The following is a 17,991-nucleotide window of genomic DNA, read 5'->3' as shown; positions in this document are numbered from 1 at the left end:
TATACCAAAAGACGTTTAATTTCTCACTTAGCTATTTATTCCTTTGGCTTAGTTCAGAACCTTGCAAAATACCTTTCAGCTGCAGAAGCATTAGTTCAAGTGAAATTACACCTGGAAGCCCTATGTGAAAAACAATTGAAAAAAGAGTATATGCATTATCCTATTAAAAAAGCCTCCAACAAATTTCAAGAACAGTAATCATAAATACCATCATCAATGACCACAGGCAACTGAGTTAGAAGTTGGTGAGGAGACATGTCTTTTGTGGAAGTATTCCAGATAATAAGTGAAGGGATGATAGATTTTGCTACTTGTTATGACTTAATGGACCTCAGCAATGAGCACTGGAAGCCTGCTAACATCAAAAAGAGAGAGACCATCAGAAATTATGTGCCCCCAATAAAAGAACACACCACCGAACCATGAAGGAGTTGCACCAAAAAGATCACATCTAAATGTGATCGACCTTGAGATTTAATTATCAATTTACAGGAAGTACAGAGGCATTCATTAATACACACCACAGGAATACAATCAGCAAAATCTAAACAGTAGGAAATTAACCACTTGTATTCCTCAAAAAATAAATAACCGGGGCTATGGGGGCAGGTGATGGAGTAAAAACTGTTAGATTGAAAGAGGCTTAAAATTCGTATCAACTAATCACAACCATTTTGGATCCTGATTCAAGCATGTAAGCTAAAAAATAAAAACGTTCAAAATGCACTGGGCCACTAGGGGCTTCTTCAGCAAGTTCTCCCTCAAGTTTAGATGGAGGCACCTTTGTTTCAGGTTTGCCAGAAGGAACCTGCATGATCTTGCAAGCGAACACCATTTGGAGATGCTCAAAGCAGGAGAGGCCCCGCCACATACTACACTCTTTACATGGAGAATGATGATCACAATCCACGGAGCCCACTGACCCGATGTGAAAATTCAGTAAGGTGCCTGACACAAAAAGCTGCCAGTATGAGCTGAACAAGAAACGGTGCTACTGTGCATGCATGGCACCCCAGGGCCAAGAAGTCTTCCTGCGTTGGGAGGCAGAGGTGTGCAAACTCCCAGAGTCGTCTCTTAACGTTCATTTAAACACATAACCCAGCACCTCGGCAGCCCTCAAAAGCATGGACTCTAAAACAACCAAGGAACTTAAGCTTTAAAAGGCTGCCAGAGTTTTAGAGCAGTGAAACTACTCTATATAATACTCTTAATGGTGGATTCATGTTCTTATACACGCATTTGTCCAGAAACAGAATGCACAACACTGAAAGTAAATCCTAACGTAGCTATGGACCTTGGGTAATGATGGCATGTCATTGGAAGTCATTAGCTGTACACGTGTCCTCTGATGGAGGGTGTTGACAGTGGGAGAGGCTTTGCATGTGCAGAGGCAAGGAGAATATTAAATCTCTGTATCTTACTCTCAATTTTACTGTGAACATAAAACTGCTCTTTAAAAAACTCTTGTTTTAAAAGGCTTGAAGACAGACCAGCTGGTCCCATCTGCCGGCCACCAACTAGCCCCACCCCAAAGGCAGTGACTGGACTGGTCTGTTTCCCCTGGGGCACTATCCTCTCCCCTGCTCTTTTGTGTCTTTTCTCCCTTATTTGTGGGAGAGGGCAGATGGTTCTGTAAAATAAAGACAAAAACCAAACTCTTCCTCCTTCCTCCTTCCTCCCTCTTCCTGTTCCTCCTCCTCCCACTCTTGTGTGTTGGGCCTAACAGCAAGAACTTGGTAACATACAGAGGGAATTGAGCAAATAATTAAATACATCAAGTATAATGAAAATCAGGTTTCTCACTGGAAAAAAGAGAATTACAAATATGGAAAAAGTGAAGGCAAGAATAAACCCTGTGGTGTTGGATTGAAATTGGAGGTATTGGTGTGAATTCATGGTTTTAATGTATAGAGAGATGTGGGTGTGTATGTGTCCATTCTGTCCACTAAGAGAAACCAGGGTTATCACATACAAGTAACAGTACCTCAGGTGCCCACATCTTGGTTTCTATATATCATCCTCCATGCAAAGAAACCAATGCTCCTTGGAGGAATGGCTGACTCCAAGGTAGAAAAAATATAAAATAAACCTACAATATATTTTTGCTCCAGAAAGTAAGGAAGGGCTCAAAAAATAATGAAGACATACCAAAAAAGACACAGAAATATCTATAAATAATCTAGAGCAATCATTCTAAATGGGAAAATGCTAGCGTCACTCTGTTAAAAATTATGAATGGGATAGGATCCCACTAATAACCTCTTCTATTGACATTGTGAAGGTCGGAGCCAGTACCATAAAGAGAAGAGAATTTGGAGTTCCAAGAGTTGGAAGAAAAAATAAATCTATAGTTAATTGCATACTATATAATTATTTTTAACTCAAAATAATAGATAAATTATTAGAAATAATAGAGTATAGCAAGTAGTTTGGTGATAGGGTTTTTTTATGGTGAAAAAAATTCATATTTAGAATTAGCTAGCTGGACTCAGTTTAGATGATCCCAACTTGTTGGTAGCATTCAAAGAACCATAGTCAGGAGCAAGCAGAACATACATCCTCTTTCTCCATCAGGCCTGATGGCGGTGCTGACCTTGACCACATCAGTGTCACAGAGCTGCTTCACACCCGGTCTGATCTGTGCTCAGACACAAGTGGGTTGCTGATTTCTATCTTCTTCATGGTCGAGGGGAACTTGATGATGGCACAGTGGTCAAGCCGCTTCTCCTGGGGGCACTCTTCCCAGGATATTTGGGCTGACTTCTGAGCTGCAGTGTCTTGAACTGCTGGAAGGTCGGTGACATGCAGATCTTTTTTGTTGTGCTGTGGATACCTGGGAAGCACTGCCTATTGGTCTTCGAAACCTTCACTTTGGCTTTGGCTTTGGAAAAAGAAAGGGCTTGCCTTGCTTTCGGTGCCATCTTTGCGAAACGGGTTAATATTATTTAAGTTGCACTTCTATATATCCTCAATAAATAATTTTTAAAATATAATTTTAACATCTATTTACAGTAGTTCAGAGAATACCAAGATAGCAAAACTAAAGGTGTGTCAGAACTGTAGAAGAAATTAAAAACTTTGTTAAGCTATTAAGAAAACCTAAGTAAAAGCAGAAATACCATGTCCACAGACAGAAAGACAATATTGTAGAGATATCTATTCTCATTTTCTCCAAATTTATCTACAGAGTCAATGCAAAATCTCAACGGGACTTTACATGAAAGTTGATTCTAAAATGTAGATGAAAGAGAAAAGGAGCCAGAATGGCTGGGATCATCCAAACTAGAGCAAGGCAGGGGACCTGCCCTACAGACCAACAGTCGTTTTATGAAGCTATAGGAATTCAGACAGTAATTTGGTGCAAGGTCAGATAAATTAACAAGTAGAGTGGAATGGGACGGGATGGGATAGAACAGAATAGAATGCTCAGAAACAAACGCACACACTTATGTAATACTGATAGATGACAGAAATGACACATCAGTAGGGAAAGGAGTAACTGTCAATCGAGCTGTAAAAACAAACTGCAATCCTTACAGAAAAGGAAGAAACTGGAACCCTGCCTCACCCTATATCTAAGTCAACTCTAATGTCTCAAGGACATAAATGTGAAAACAAAACTTTTATTTTTATTTTTTATTGAAGTATACTTGATATAAAATATTGTGTTAGTTTTAGGTGCACAGCATAGTGATTCAGGTTTTCTGGCAGATTATATTCTATTATAGGTTATTATAAGGTAATATTATTCCCTGTGCTATAAAATAAATCCTTATTGCTTATCTATTTTATGTATAGTAGTTTGTATCTATTAATCCCAAATATGATCTGTTAGTTCCAGGGGTGAGGGGAGGGACAAATTAGGAGTATGGAACTAACAAAACTTTTATTTTTATTTTATTTTTTTAATTCTATTTATCAATTTTTATTTTTTATTTTGGGGGGAAGTAATTAGGTTCTTATTTATTTACTTATTATTTTAATGGAGGTACTGGGGATTGAACCCAGGGCCTCATGCATGCTAAGCAAGCACTCTACCAACTGAGCTACACCCTCCCCCCAAAACTTTCATTTTTAAATAGAGAACATTAATTAGATTTTTTTAACTTCATGTAGGGAATGATTTCTAATCAGGACCAAAAAAGCATTAACTATGAAAAAAAGATGTATCTATTTGACTATTTAAAATTAAGAAAATTACTAGCTATCAAAAGACATCTTATAAATATGTGAAATAAGTTACAAACTTGGAGCAAATATTCTCAATACATGCAACTAACAAAGAATTAGCATCAAGAAAAGCTCCCACACAGCAATTTTAAAAAGCACAAACAATTAATTGCAGGGGTTGGCACACTTTTTCTTTAAGAATCAGATAGTCAATACTTAGTCTTTGAGGACAACCCAGACTCTGTCACAACTGCTCAGTCATTATTGTTCAAAAGCAGCCGTAGAAAATGCATAACAATTTTGTGTGCGTGCAGTGAGAACATTTAGGATTCACTCTCTCAGCAACTCTCAGGTTGATAATGCAGTTTTGTTAACTAATAGTCACCATTCTGTACATTAGATGAGATGACAGAGGTGATGTTAAGTAATCCTATTGTAATTTTGCAAAATATGCAAGTATCAAATAATCACATTGTACCCCTTAAATTTACATAATGTCATATATCAACTGTCTCTCAATAAAGCGGAAAAAAATATATATTGCAAATTAACAGTGTTCCAAAAAAGCTTTACTTACAAAATGGAGGGCCAGCCTTAGTTTGCCAATCCTTCTAATAGACTAAGAATTTGGGTTGAAATTTTTTAAAATAGAGTTTATATCATCTTTCCTACATAATGAAATACTCCAAAACTTGAAGGCTGAAAGCAGTAAATATGTATTGCTTCTCATGATTCTGTGGATCTACTGGGCAGTTGTTCTGGTCTAGGGCAGCTTGGCAAATCTCTTTTGTCAACTCGCAGCTTGGCTGGGACCCAGGGTTTTAGGCTGCACTACAGACTGAATGTTTGTGTCCCCTCAAAATTCATATGTTGAAACATAATCCCCAGTGTGATAGTATTTGGAGGTGGGGCCTCTGAGAAGTGACTAGGTCATGACAGCAGACCCTCATGAATAGGATTAATGCCCTTTAAAAATAATCCTCTTTAGGGAAAAAGCTCTCCTGAGTATCTCCTCTTCTCTCACACCTACACTTCATTTGACTTCACTTCTAACACCAGCTGTGTGGGGATTTTTCCCACACCAAGCCATTCTGCCACACCAGCTGGGTGCCCTACAATTTAACTCAATTCTGATAACATCTACCTGGAGTTACCATCAGATCCTACAGGTTGAGGGCTCAGTCCCACAAGACTGCACCCCCCCCCCAACCTGCCTCACCTTCAGATGCTAATCTCAAATCCAGGCTTACCTGTACTTCTAACAAACTGGCTATAAATCAGAGGTTCCCATGACCCCCTCTTCAAGTTTAATTAATTTGCTAGAGTGGCTCACAGAACTCAGGAGAAGCTTACTTACTAGATTACTGGTTTATTACAAAGAATATTAAGGATGGGAAAGAACAGCCAGATAAACAGACGTATGGTGAAGTCCAGAAGTCCCAAGCACAGGAGTCTCCATCCCCATAGAGTGTGGGGCGCGCCATGCTCTAGGCATGTGGGGGCATTCTTGTTCAGCAACCTGGAGAATCTCCTTTTAGGTTTTTATGGAGGCTTCATTACACGGACATGATTGATCAAATCACTGATGATTGGTGATCAAACTCACCAGCCTCTCTCCCTTCCCTAGAGGTAGAGGAGTAGGGAGAGGCTGAAAGTTCCAATCCTCTGATGCTTAACTGGTTCCCTTGGCAACCAGTCCCCATCCTTTAAAGGCTGTCCAGAAGTGACCTCATTAACATAAACTCATGTGTAATTGGAAGGCACGCTCACATTACTTAGGAAATTCCAAGGATCTTAGGAGCTCGGTGCCAGAAAAAGGATGAAGATCAAACATGTATTTATTACATATCATAACATCACAAGATCACGAGAGAGCTTCCTTGTCCCTTTCTCCATATGAGGACACAGCCAGAAGATGACCATCTATGAACCAGGTTCTCACCAGACAATCAATCTACCGGTACCTTGATCTTAGACTTCTCAGCCTTCAGGACTGTGAGAATGAATGTCTGCTGTTTATAAGCCACTCAGTCTCTGGCATCTCATTATAGCAGCCCAAACACACTAAGTCAGGGTGATTGACTCATATGCCTAGTAGTGGGTAGGACAGTTGGTGTAGGGGTCTCTTCTGGACCCCCTGTCTTTTCTCCCATGTTTTTTCATCTTCTAGAAGGGTTGATCTGGGCTTTGTCAGTGGTGGCAAAAGAGGCCCTTGCAGCAAAAAAGGACAAGCCCAAAATAAGCAGTTTTTAGGCCTCTGCATGCATCACATTTCCTAACGTTCCTTTGACCACAACAGGGCATACGGACAAGCCCAGGTTCAAGAGGCAGAGAAATCAGCTCCATCTCTTGATGAAAGGATAGGCAAAGTCACGTGGCCAAGGGGAACGCAATCTGGAATGGGAGGGATTTGCAGCCATTTTATAAACTGCCTCGCTATGAACATTAAACAACTTCATGTGGATGCATATTCTGGACAGTTATACGAACATCTCATGTTAGACCTCTGTGGGTTTTGATTCCTAAAGGAAAGCTTTTCCACCAATAATAGTTTATAAAGACAACGCATGATTTTGCTTTTCACAGAGCTCTCTTGTGCCAATCTCTTGTCCAAATGGGTCAACTGAGACATTCCTATAAACATACTATGTATATCAATGATTACCAAGAGAACAAGCATTCCGTCCCCTGAACCCTGTCTAGAGAGACTTACCAGATTTGGGGCGGCTGTGGATAATTTGACAATGTTCAGATAAACCACACAATTCTATAGTTAGAAAATGAAAAATAAATAAGTACTTTGTACAGTATAAACTAGAGAATGCATCACATTTATAAAATGGATGCATAGTTTTTAAAACTTGAGAAATACCAACCTGATACTGGAGAGATTCCAATTTCCAGGTATACCCTGAGCTCTGTAGAGGTCATTTCTCTTCAAAAGAGGCCCCGTGGTCACGGGGTCCAGTCAGAGAGAGAGCTTCCCTGGAGCAGCCACAGGAGTATTCTCCTGGCTGAGTCCACCCCCTGGCTGGTTGGCACTTGGCAACCTGACAAGTGTTTTACATTCAAAAGGTCAAGCTCTGAGTGAATCTGCCCAGAGCCTCTGGTGAAGGGGCCCTTGCCACTCACGCCTGGATGCCCAAGCCTGGCGTCTGTCCTGTGTCCCTGCCATTCTGACAGCCGTGGAAGAAGGGACCCAGGCTCCCAGCTTGGGCTGTCAGAGCAGTGACGGCAGCCCTTTTGCTGAAGGTCAAACTCTAGTTCTCGCTCCAGGGAGCCTGCCTTCTCTCTTTCTCTCTTTCAGCTTGTGCATCTTAATAATTGTTGGTATTTTTCTCCGACTTTATAGTCTTCAAAACATTTTCCCTTTTGCAGTCTCATTCGATCCTCTCCAACAGGAGGAGGGTGTCAGAGCAATCGTGAGTTTCCCCTTGTAAGAACCCACAGAGAGACTAGAGAATTGAGTGCCGGGAGAATGAATAACTTAGCAGTTAAGAACAAAGGCTCCGGAGTTCGCTTCCTCCCGCTTATCAACCACGTAACCACATAATTTCTCTCTGTTTCCCTATATGTAAAATAGAGGTATTAATTTTTTCCTATTTCATGAGGTTTTTGCAAGACCAGAGTATAATATGGTAAGTAACCTGTTTGGCACATAGCGCAATAAACCATCAGGTTGTTTTCATTGCTTCTGTTGTCACATAGCTAGTTAGTGGCAGAGTGAGGACTAGAACCATGTCCATGGGCTTGAAAGCCATGCTATCTACCTCCACCTTTCAGTAAAGAGAGTGGATGTTCTGGTTGTTCTGCTCTCCCAAATGGAGAGCAAGCCATCCCATGAAGGAATAGTCTAGAGGTCTCCATTAGACCCACCTCCTTAAAAGAAAACCTCTTCTTACAGCTTGTTACAACTTCAGAAAACAGCCTGAGGACCCTGAACGCTTGAAGTTATTTCCAAAACAAAAAACAAAAAAAGAGGTATTATGAAAAACTAGGTTAGTTCTCAGAATACGGCTAGCTCTTTTCCTCCACAACCTATTATTCTAATTCAGGCAAGTCAGTATTCCCAGGAAAATCAGCTCTACCAACAATCAAAGTTCCTCCTTTTAGCCAGGAGTTTCAAATCCTCCCCCAGCCAATCTTTCATCAAATTTGCTCAGAAACAACTGAATTTTAATTGTTTGAGCTCTTTTTCCTCCTTCATCCCTGATTAATTATCAATGAATACTTTAGTGAGCAGGGAAAGTTTATAAAACCAGCAACAGGAAGAAAAAGATGAAATATTAGGAGTCCACATGACCTAGTAATCAGGCTATCAAACCCTGAATAATCTGCAACTGACTTTGCTCACCATAAAGAAGATTAGAAATGTGTAGCTGTAGGTTGTAAAAAACAAACAAAGGAACACTTAGAAGTAAGAAAAGAATTAAATTTCAAACGTAATGGTGACAATATGGAAAAAAACCAAATGGGAGAGAAAATGAAAAGAATAGTGTCAGAATTCCCAGGAAATACATTAAACTGTGGCTTTGAAAGACAAAGGGAACAGAAAGAGAGAAAAATAACATAGAAATCTACCTTCGTTGCACTGTCTGACCAAAGAAAAGTATAATGAATCTCCCACTACCATTAAATTAAACCCAAATTGCCTTTCTTTCTAATTAATGTCTGCCTGAGCCAAACATGATGAGTGAAAGTCTTTTTTTAATGTCTCTGCCATGCCACAGAAATATTACAACCAGAATGAAAGATTATGGATGTTTTCCAATAGTGTCCTCTAAAATATGGGCTAAACCTTATAGAAGGTATATGTGAGAGTCACTTGAATTCCAAATGCGTTTGTAAGGACTAGCTCTATTACAGTGCATAGCAAATGAATCCATAATGAGGAGATATTCCAGACCAACTGTTTCCAAATTATGCTTTAGATTATCTTCATTTCTCTTTAGAAACTATGCCTCGCTATTTTTAGCATGGCATAAGAAAACTTTGACTTTTCTGGCATCAAATGACATCTCCAGTTTCTGTGGTTGCTCGCCCTTATTCCTTTACACATCAGCCTGGTCACTCCAGACTTAGACCCTTGTCATTCCTAGTAAACTCCTACCACCCTTCAAAGCCCAGCTCATATTCCACCTGCTCTGTGAAATCTTTGCCAGTATTCCCAAGTAGAGTGAGAAACCTCTCACTGGTGCTCCCATGGAATTTTGTTCTACGGGTGGCCTTCAGAACAAATCTCCTCCTTCAGACACAAATGAACTTATTTACAAAATAGAAACAGACCCACAGACATAGATAACAAACTTGCGGTTCCCAGAGGGGTAAAGGGGTGGGAAGGGATAAATTGGGAGTTCGAGATTTGCAGATACTAACGACTATATATAAAATAGATAACAACAAGGTCCTACTGCAGAGCACAGGGAACCCACATTCAAAATCTTGTAGTAACCTATAATGAAAAAGAATATGAAAACGAATGTATGTATATAAATGTATAACTGAAACTTTATGCTGTACATCAGAAATTGATACATTTTAAAGTGGCTACACTTAAATTTTTTTTAAAAAGTAAAAAAAGAAAAAAAAGAAGAAGAAAAAGAATCTTCTCTCTCAACGTCTGCACTCACCAGGTATGGGTATATAGCCACAGTGCCTGTAGAGATGGACTGTATTACAATCAAGTAACAGAAATCTATAGGAGCTAGCTTAAATTTGAATGGATTGGGAGGGGAGGTGCATATTAGATGCATACATGGGAAGCTCAGTCAAGCCAAGACCAAGAAAGAGGCTGATAAGAGAAAACGAAAACCATCTGGAATCCAAAGGTCACTCTCTCCCACGTTCCATCACCCATTTACCCCTACATCTCCTTTGCTCTTTAGTCACTAAGACTTTTCTGTTATCGGCCTACATAATAAAAGGGCAAGGTGGTGGTGGAGGGTCTCAGTTCCATCATAGTTTTTGTATCTACAGGGCAGTTCAGCCATGCAAAAAGAATCCCTTGTTATCTCCCCTTTGGTCCCAATTCCAAATTCCAGGGAAGGAACTGGATTGCCCAACCTGAATCAGGTGTCCACAATGATCCAACTTGCTACGTTTAGAACGGTCAGGGCTATGCGGTTCAAACGAAGTTAGTGGCGACACTGGAGAGGAAGCAAAAGAGAAGGGAGAATCATTGTCAGCTAAGCTGACAGCCCAAAAGGTGATTCCTGCACAGACAATCTGTTGACTAGAGGGATGGAAGGAAAGAAGGTAGAAGGGAAGAAAAGGAGGGGGGACAAATCCAAATGCACTGGGAGGGCTTCCTCATGGTGATAAGAGTCAAACCAGAAGATTAGAAACTTGTGTCTTACTGAGGACAATCATGAAATCCAGGGGTAGTGATATCATCAGAATGTATACGCATGTGATTATCTGTAGGTAGGGTGGCCACTGCTGTAGTCTCTTACCTTTAAGAACATGTATGCCAACAAATAGCAGGGCTCTGCAGCTTAGGAAAAGTCAAAAATAGGCAGAGTTTGCTGAAGAACCCCAAACCAAAATACTGTGCATCTGTCAGTAGCATCGGCTCCAAACAACCTAAGGGTCTGGTCTGTGGTCTGCATGTTTAGGATGCATTAAACCGCACTGGGAGGCAGAAGAGAAACCTGTATCTACTCAGGCCAAAGAGTAAATGCGTGCTTGCAGCAGATAATTAGCTGCATTGGACATCAGACAGTCAGTAACATTAAAGCCTTGATACGGTCAAGGCTTCCCAAAGTGTGGTTCACGTCGGAATCTCAGCCAAGAAATCTGCATATTTAAGAAGCTCCTGAGAAGCTTCACATGCACAGCACCACTGTGAACCAGTTTGGCAGGTAGCCTCTAAACTGACCCCTGGAAATCCCCAAGCTACACTTTTCTGTAGTCCCCTCCCACACTGTGCCAGGTTTGGTCTGTGTGACCAATAGCGTATAGCAAAAGTGGCAGTACGTCACTTCCAAACTTAGGTTATGAAAAGACGGCAGTTGTCTTGAGATTCTGTTCCCCCGCACAACCCCCCTCTTCCTCTTTCCACTCTGCTTTTCTCTCTCTTCCTCCCCTTCCGTCTCCTGCTCTCTGTCTTTTCTTAGATCACTCACTTGTACTGGGGGAAACCATATGATGAGCAGCCCTACAGAGAGGACCATGTGGCGAGAAACTGAAACCTCCTGCCAAGAGTCACGTGAGTGAGCTTAGGCGTGGATACCACAGCTCCTTCAGAAACTGCAGCACAGGCGGGTAGCTTGACGGCAACATCACAGGAGACTCTGAAATCAGAACCACTCAGCTCTGCCACTCCCAGATCCCTGACCTCAGAAACTGTGTGAGATAATAAACGTACATTGTTTTAAGCTGCTATGTTTGGGGATGATTTGTTACATAGCAATAAGTTACAGACAGTCGCCAAAGATTGCCCCTTCCTGTCCCTGATTACTGCTTCTTATATCAAGAGATGGAGCTTATTTCTCCTTCATTTAAATCTGGGTTGACCCTGTAATTGGCTTGAGTAAGAGAAGGCTACAGAAGTGACATTCTGCAACTTTTGAGCCCACTTCTTAAGAGACTAGCAGCTTCCAGTTTCTACCACTTGGAACCCAGACACGTGCTATGAGCAGCCAAAGCCACATGGTAAGGGATACATGGAGGAGAACCGAGGTGCTCTGTTAAGCATCCCCAGCTGAGCTCCCAGCCAACAGCCAATACCGACTGTGTGCCAGATGAGTGAGTCATCTTGGACATCCCACCCAGATGAGCCTTCCAGATGACTGCAGCTTCTCCCAACACCATGTGAAGCAAAACTGCCCAGTCAGTCCAAAAAGTGGGGGGAAATCATAAATGGTGGTTGTTATTTTAAGTCACTAATTTTAAGGACAGTTTTTAATGTAGCAATAGATAACCAAAACATACTGTCTTAGGCTAATGAATTTATTCATTAATGATTAGATTCTGAGCATCAGTCTTTAAGTGAGGCATAGATATCTGTCCAAAGAATCTTTCTGGGCAAAGAACTTATGCACGTAAGATAGCCCTGTATCTTGCACCTCCTTTGGATCCACTATGATGCTGAGTATCTACCAGAGGCTCACGGAGGTCTTTTTACAATGACTCCCCCAATTTCCCTCCTGCTTCTAACAACAACATGAAGAACTAACACTTCCTGAGCTCTACCAGGAGAGAGGCACACACATCCTAAGTATTTTACTCCTCTTAGCATATTAAGTTATTACAGCAACTCTGAGGGCTGGATCCTGCCATTAGCTCCATTACCCACATGGGGAAAGTGCGCCTGGAGCGGTGAAGAGCTTGCCCACGCTCATACAGAGCTCACGGGTGGTGAAGCCAGCAGAGGGACCTGGACAGACCAACTCCACATCCATGTTCTTAACCGCTACTCCACGCTAGCCTTGGTCCTGGGACGTGGATGCTGCTAGTACCCCCGTTTTAAAAACAAGGAACCTGAGGCTTAAGGACAGTGAGTCCCTGGCACAAAGTTCACATAGTCAATAAAGAGAAGGCTAGAAGGAAAACTTCCTCTAATGTCTACGTTCTTTTTTTTTTCCTTTCATTTCTTTTTTTTAATTGAAATATAGTCAATTTGCAATGTTGTTTTAATTTCTGGTGTACAGCATAGTGATTCAGCTGTACTAACACCTACATTCTTAAACACAATCCTATTCTGCACCCCCATATTTGGAGAAAGTGAATGTACAGATTGTAGCGGGGTCTGATCCAGTCGTGTGTTCTCAATCCTTCTAGGCTCTGCCTTACCAGGTATTTTAAGAGCAAGAGTCAGTGAATCATGTGCCCGTGACGTAAACTCAGCGGCTCCTTAATCTTCCCTATCTCCCTTTTGGAGGAGATCATCATAACTTAGAAATCTTCCCTTGAGTTCTTTAAATACTCTGCAAACAGCTGGCCCATTTTCAAGAACTCAGAATATATTCACCATATTTAGAGGTCCAGAGCGGGGTGGGGTGGAAAAGAGTCAGCAAACTCACAGATCTGCAAGAGAGGGGTATTTCCTCTGTAACTCCCCTGACCCTGGAAACCTTTTGGCTCTCTCCTTGTTTGAACTGTGAACCTCACCTCATCCAGGAAATGTATTTTTCACCTCCATGCCCTACAAACGGTGAGGAAATAAAAGAAAGCAAAATTTCCCATATTCTATTTCATTTGATTCTCATGAGTTTCTTTTAACAGCAAAAGGTGTTGCACACATGTAGCATAATGATTTATTGAGAATTTACTGTAGAATGATAATCTACTGAGATATTTCTCTGTGTCTATTTCTTTTCTCTATCAGGAAAGAAGGAATGGAATTTACCCCTTTCATGTGGGCCTTTCCTCCAGGGCCAAAAAGGAAAGCTGTCTGGAAGCGAGGGGGAAGAGAGGACCCTAATTATATCCCACAACAGACTTGTCAGTTCTGAAGGCCTCGCCCAGGGTCAGGCCTTCAGGAGAGACAAACTCTTTCTAGTAGGGCTGTGAATATTCAGCCAGTTGCTCAGAGGGGATTTGGGCAAAACGTTCTGGGGGCAACTAGTTTGCAACTAATGAGCTTGTTCCAGAGTGGAGAGGAGTGGTCACCTGTTTTGGCGTGTTGAGGGTAATCTGAGGCAAGACTTCTCAGGCCTGTGGGTGAGGGGTGAAGAGTTGGCCCTCCTCACACTCATGGTCTCTGAGGCACTGGCCTGAGTCCCCAGTGCTGTGACGCTGGGAACATCAGCAGTAATCTCACAGTAGGGCTTGGCACCATGGTGACCACCTTGAACTGAGTGCCAGAAAACTTTGCCATTTTCCTGGGCTGCATAAGCCATGAATACCCAACCAGACTAGGAAAGGGGGGCCCTTGCTGCCTCACACCCACATATACACACAAATGACTGGTACTGTCTGCCTCGTCAGCCTTGACAAGCGGGGACCTGAGCTAGGCTTAATATTTTCAGAGTATGTAAAACATGGCATTGCTTGTACCCCACTTCATGAAACAAGTATACTTTCTGCTACTCATATTTCCTACCACCACACATACACACAAAATAAAAACAATTTTACTTTAATCTCAATTTCTTTGATATTAACCTTTCCCTCTCTTTCCCCCTCTTGGTTATCTGACATCTTTCCTGCGGCACTAATAATACTTGAGATAAGTCATTTCTTGATTTGTTTGTTTGTTTGTTTGTTTGTCTACACATTTGCTTATTTCATCCTCCCTGGTCTTCCAGAACATCGTTTCCATTATGCAGCATTTTTCCTTTATCAAATCAACATTTACAGAATGTAGACTAGCTTCTGAGCACTGATGGGCAAACTAAGACCCGCAGGCCAACTCCTGCCCACAATCTGTGTTTGTAAAGAAAGTTTCATTGGAATACAGCCTCTCCCACTCAGTCACGTATCATCTATGGCTGTTTTCGCATCATAACAGCACATCTGAGTCTCTGCGATAGGGACCTTCAAAGCCTAGAATGTTTACTACCTGGTCTCTTTCAGAAAAAGTTTGCCAAGCCCTGGTCTAGCCAAGGAAAAATATATGTTGTACTGCATGTTGTTAACCTGTACTTTATCCATCTTTGGATAATGTTTTAATAGAGGTCAATGCAAAGTGTTCTGGGGAGCACCGTTAGATTTTTAAAGGATCCATACACGTGGTTTATAGTTGCCATCTGTACAAAGTTGAGGCTACGGATTGCAAATAAACTATTCAAGCTATATTTAGTCAAAATTAAGAATTTTTATAAAATAATGAAAATCCAATGATATTGGATTCTTCTCTATCAGTCAGAATTCAATTAGAGAACAGAACCACAATCAGGATTGTGGAAAATAAAAGTTATCCAGTTTACTATAGAAATGATACTTTGCACAATTGTGGGGGTGGTGGAGAAGAAAAGGTCTGGAAAGGGAAACTGAAGGATCAGGGGGAAGTCACCAACCAGCCTCCCGGAAGCCTAGCCTTGGTGGGACAAGCTAGAAAAGAGTGGGGAAGCAACGAGGGTGTGGAAAAGCATGTGTCTGCTCAAGTCCACATCCACATTGACTGTTAGACCTACTCTCCCTTTGTAAGAGTCCCACTTGCAACCACTTAAAGAACAGAAATGCACCCGCAAATTCTACCCTTTGGAGGAGTTACAACACTGCCTTACATTAGAGTCGGAAGGGCCCACGTTCAAACTCCTCATCTTCATCCCTTTACGTAAGAAGTGATAATGATATTCTAGTTTTACTTCTCTGCAGGAGCTCTTGTTTCATTCAGAACAAATGTTCAGGTCTTAAGTTTATTAATTTTGCAAAACTTCCAGAAAAGTGATCTGGTGAGTGATGGTTTTAAAACATGTTTGCAAGTTCACTGACACTTCTCCCACAAAATATGGAGTCTAATTCAACTGCCCCTTGATTATGCGCTGGCCTTAGTGACTTCTTCAAAGGGATGCAATACAGAGGACATGACACCATGAGACTTATGTGGCCAGGTCATAAAAAGCAATACAGTTTCTACTTGGCTTTTTTTCTGTACTTAGAACATTCACCTCTGAAGCCCTGAGCTGTCATATACAAAGTCCAATTACCCTGAGGGCACCATGCTGGAGAGATTACATAAAGAGACCACAGAGAGCTAGTGAGAGATGTCTGAGGACCCCTGACTGAGCAGCCCCAAGCTGTTTAAGACTCACAGCCTATGCTAAGAGCAGCTTTCAGACGAGTCCCTGTCTGGCCTCCAAGCGGCCCTGGCCCACACCAAGCAGAGCAGAAATGAGCTTTCTGTTTTTCTCAAGCCCTATTCAGACTGCAGATTTGTGAGCAAACTGGATGTTGTTGAAGGGTAAAGTCAAAAGTTTGGGGGTGGTTTATTATGTAGCCATAGTAACTGAAATAGGATGCAAAGCAATTTTCCAAATAAGCTATGGCATTCCAACTCAGAACAGAGTTGGGTTGAGCTGCCAAAGATAAAAGTGCGCATATACCAATATGTCACCATGGAAGTTTATTCATCCATGTCATTCATCTGTCCATCCAACGAATATGTATGAAGCATCTACTTTGTGTGCTGGGGATTCAGTAGTCAAGACAGAAATGATCTCTGCCCTGATGGAGCCTTCAGGCTACTGTGGGTTAGAAAGGCAGTGAAGGAGTAATTCATGAGTGCTACAAAAGGGAACACCCAGGACGCTTTGTCGGGTAAGTCACATGTCTCTTCTGGAAATTTCTTAAAGAGATATTCCTGTTAATTAGTAAGAGTCTTTTAGATTCTGGCACTGTTCCAGGTATACAGAGCAAAAGAAAAGATATCAACTTACAAGTTCAGCAAATATAGGCTTCCTGGGTTACACGGGTTTCTGGTGGCTGTTTTCAACTGTGGCAGTCAGCTGTCCTTTTTCTCTGGATCAAACATACACAGGCAAGATGCTAATTGTATGCTTTGTCCTATATCTACTTTGAAATTATTTGTAATGAAACCATAAGATCATCTTGTCTAAGAAGCATTGCTGTGCAGAGTGACCGTAGTCTGGTTGCAAATCAAAATTACTCACAAGATCTGTATTAGAAGCCAAAAGCTTTTTTATCAGGCTGCTGATAATGAAGTTTGCTGACCATTCTGGTGCAAAAGTAGAATTATGAAAACTGATTCAGTCTAATTATCAAACGGTCGGCATTTTTCCGCTATTCTCAGAATGTAACCATTGGAGCGGCTTGAAAATTCGTTGTCCAGAATTTAAATTGCTTATTGCCAAGGCTCAGTGACTGCTCCAGGAATGAACGAAAGTGCTTAAAATCTCCGGACTGGTTGATTACAGGTACCCGTCCGTCGTTTGCTCGGTCATGTACAACCGTGCAATTAAAACGAATGGTGGCACATAAAAGACTGACTGAGGTAGATCTGGCCTGTGGGCAGAGGGCCAGCCTGTTAGAAGGAAGTGCCAGGCATAGTGGGGAGAGCAACGAACAAAAAAGACACAGGCCTCCATGCAACATATCTTCCTGGAGCTTATAATCTAGAAGAGGACAAAAACAAATAAATGGGCATCAATAACGCAACGCCTAAGAGCTGTGTTTCAGAATGGGGTGAGATCAGGGAAAGCTAACCTGAGGAAGCAGTGTCTAAGCTAAAGGTTGTATGGGAGGCCATAAGGTCAGGGGACAGAGGGGAGAAGAAAGCAAGGTTCAGGCTGAGTCAGGTGCAGCTAAGACGCTAGAGAGACAGAACGTCAGAGGAACTGGAAATATTCAGAATGAGTAGATTAGGAGGTAGAACGATGAGAGATGAGGCTGGACAGGTAGGGGAAAGGGACAGCCAGGGCACGGAGAGACTTATAAGCCATTTTAAAGAGGTTCAACTTTCTATTCCTTAGGTTTTTATTTCTAACACAAAACAGACATGTTCAGCTAGCACCTCAGAATTTTTTTTTGAAGAGAGTCACTTTTATGAAGATCTCTAAAAATTAGATAAATGGAAGAGTCAGTTCCTCCCTGGTCTTAGGTCAAGAAGACAGAGAACGTGGAGGTCCATTCTCATGCTCAAGCGTTTTTCTTCCACAGACTGGTAGCTATTTAATCCTTTTCCCACTCAGCCCTGACCTCTCTCTGCCCAGCAGATTGGAGAGGGAGGCCGCAGAATGAAAAATATCATTGTTCAGTCTCAAGAGAGAATTATCCAGCAAAAAGGATAAGGATTACTATATCTGACAGGCACAAGAGGAGGTAAATTTTGAGAGTTTAGAATGGTCAAAGATTCTCTTTTTAATGCAAGGAAGACTCCTGTGTCGAACACTGATGCCTTTTATCTGGGTCTCAGAC

At 41.6% G+C, this 17,991-nt stretch overlaps 1 protein-coding gene and 1 pseudogene across 5 annotated transcripts in view; both read right to left on the bottom strand.

The window, feature by feature from the left end:
- LSM11 (LSM11, U7 small nuclear RNA associated) overlaps positions 1–17,991 on the bottom strand; it is a 770,814-nt gene that overhangs the window by 611,691 nt on the left and 141,132 nt on the right. The window lies entirely within an intron of this gene.
- On the bottom strand, positions 2,475–2,921 carry LOC116660084 (annotated as a pseudogene).

This window comes from Camelus ferus, chromosome 3 (genome assembly GCF_009834535.1).
Source record: "Camelus ferus isolate YT-003-E chromosome 3, BCGSAC_Cfer_1.0, whole genome shotgun sequence".
NCBI classification, from domain to species: domain Eukaryota; kingdom Metazoa; phylum Chordata; class Mammalia; order Artiodactyla; family Camelidae; genus Camelus; species Camelus ferus.
This window is presented reverse-complemented; position numbering and strand designations above follow the sequence as displayed.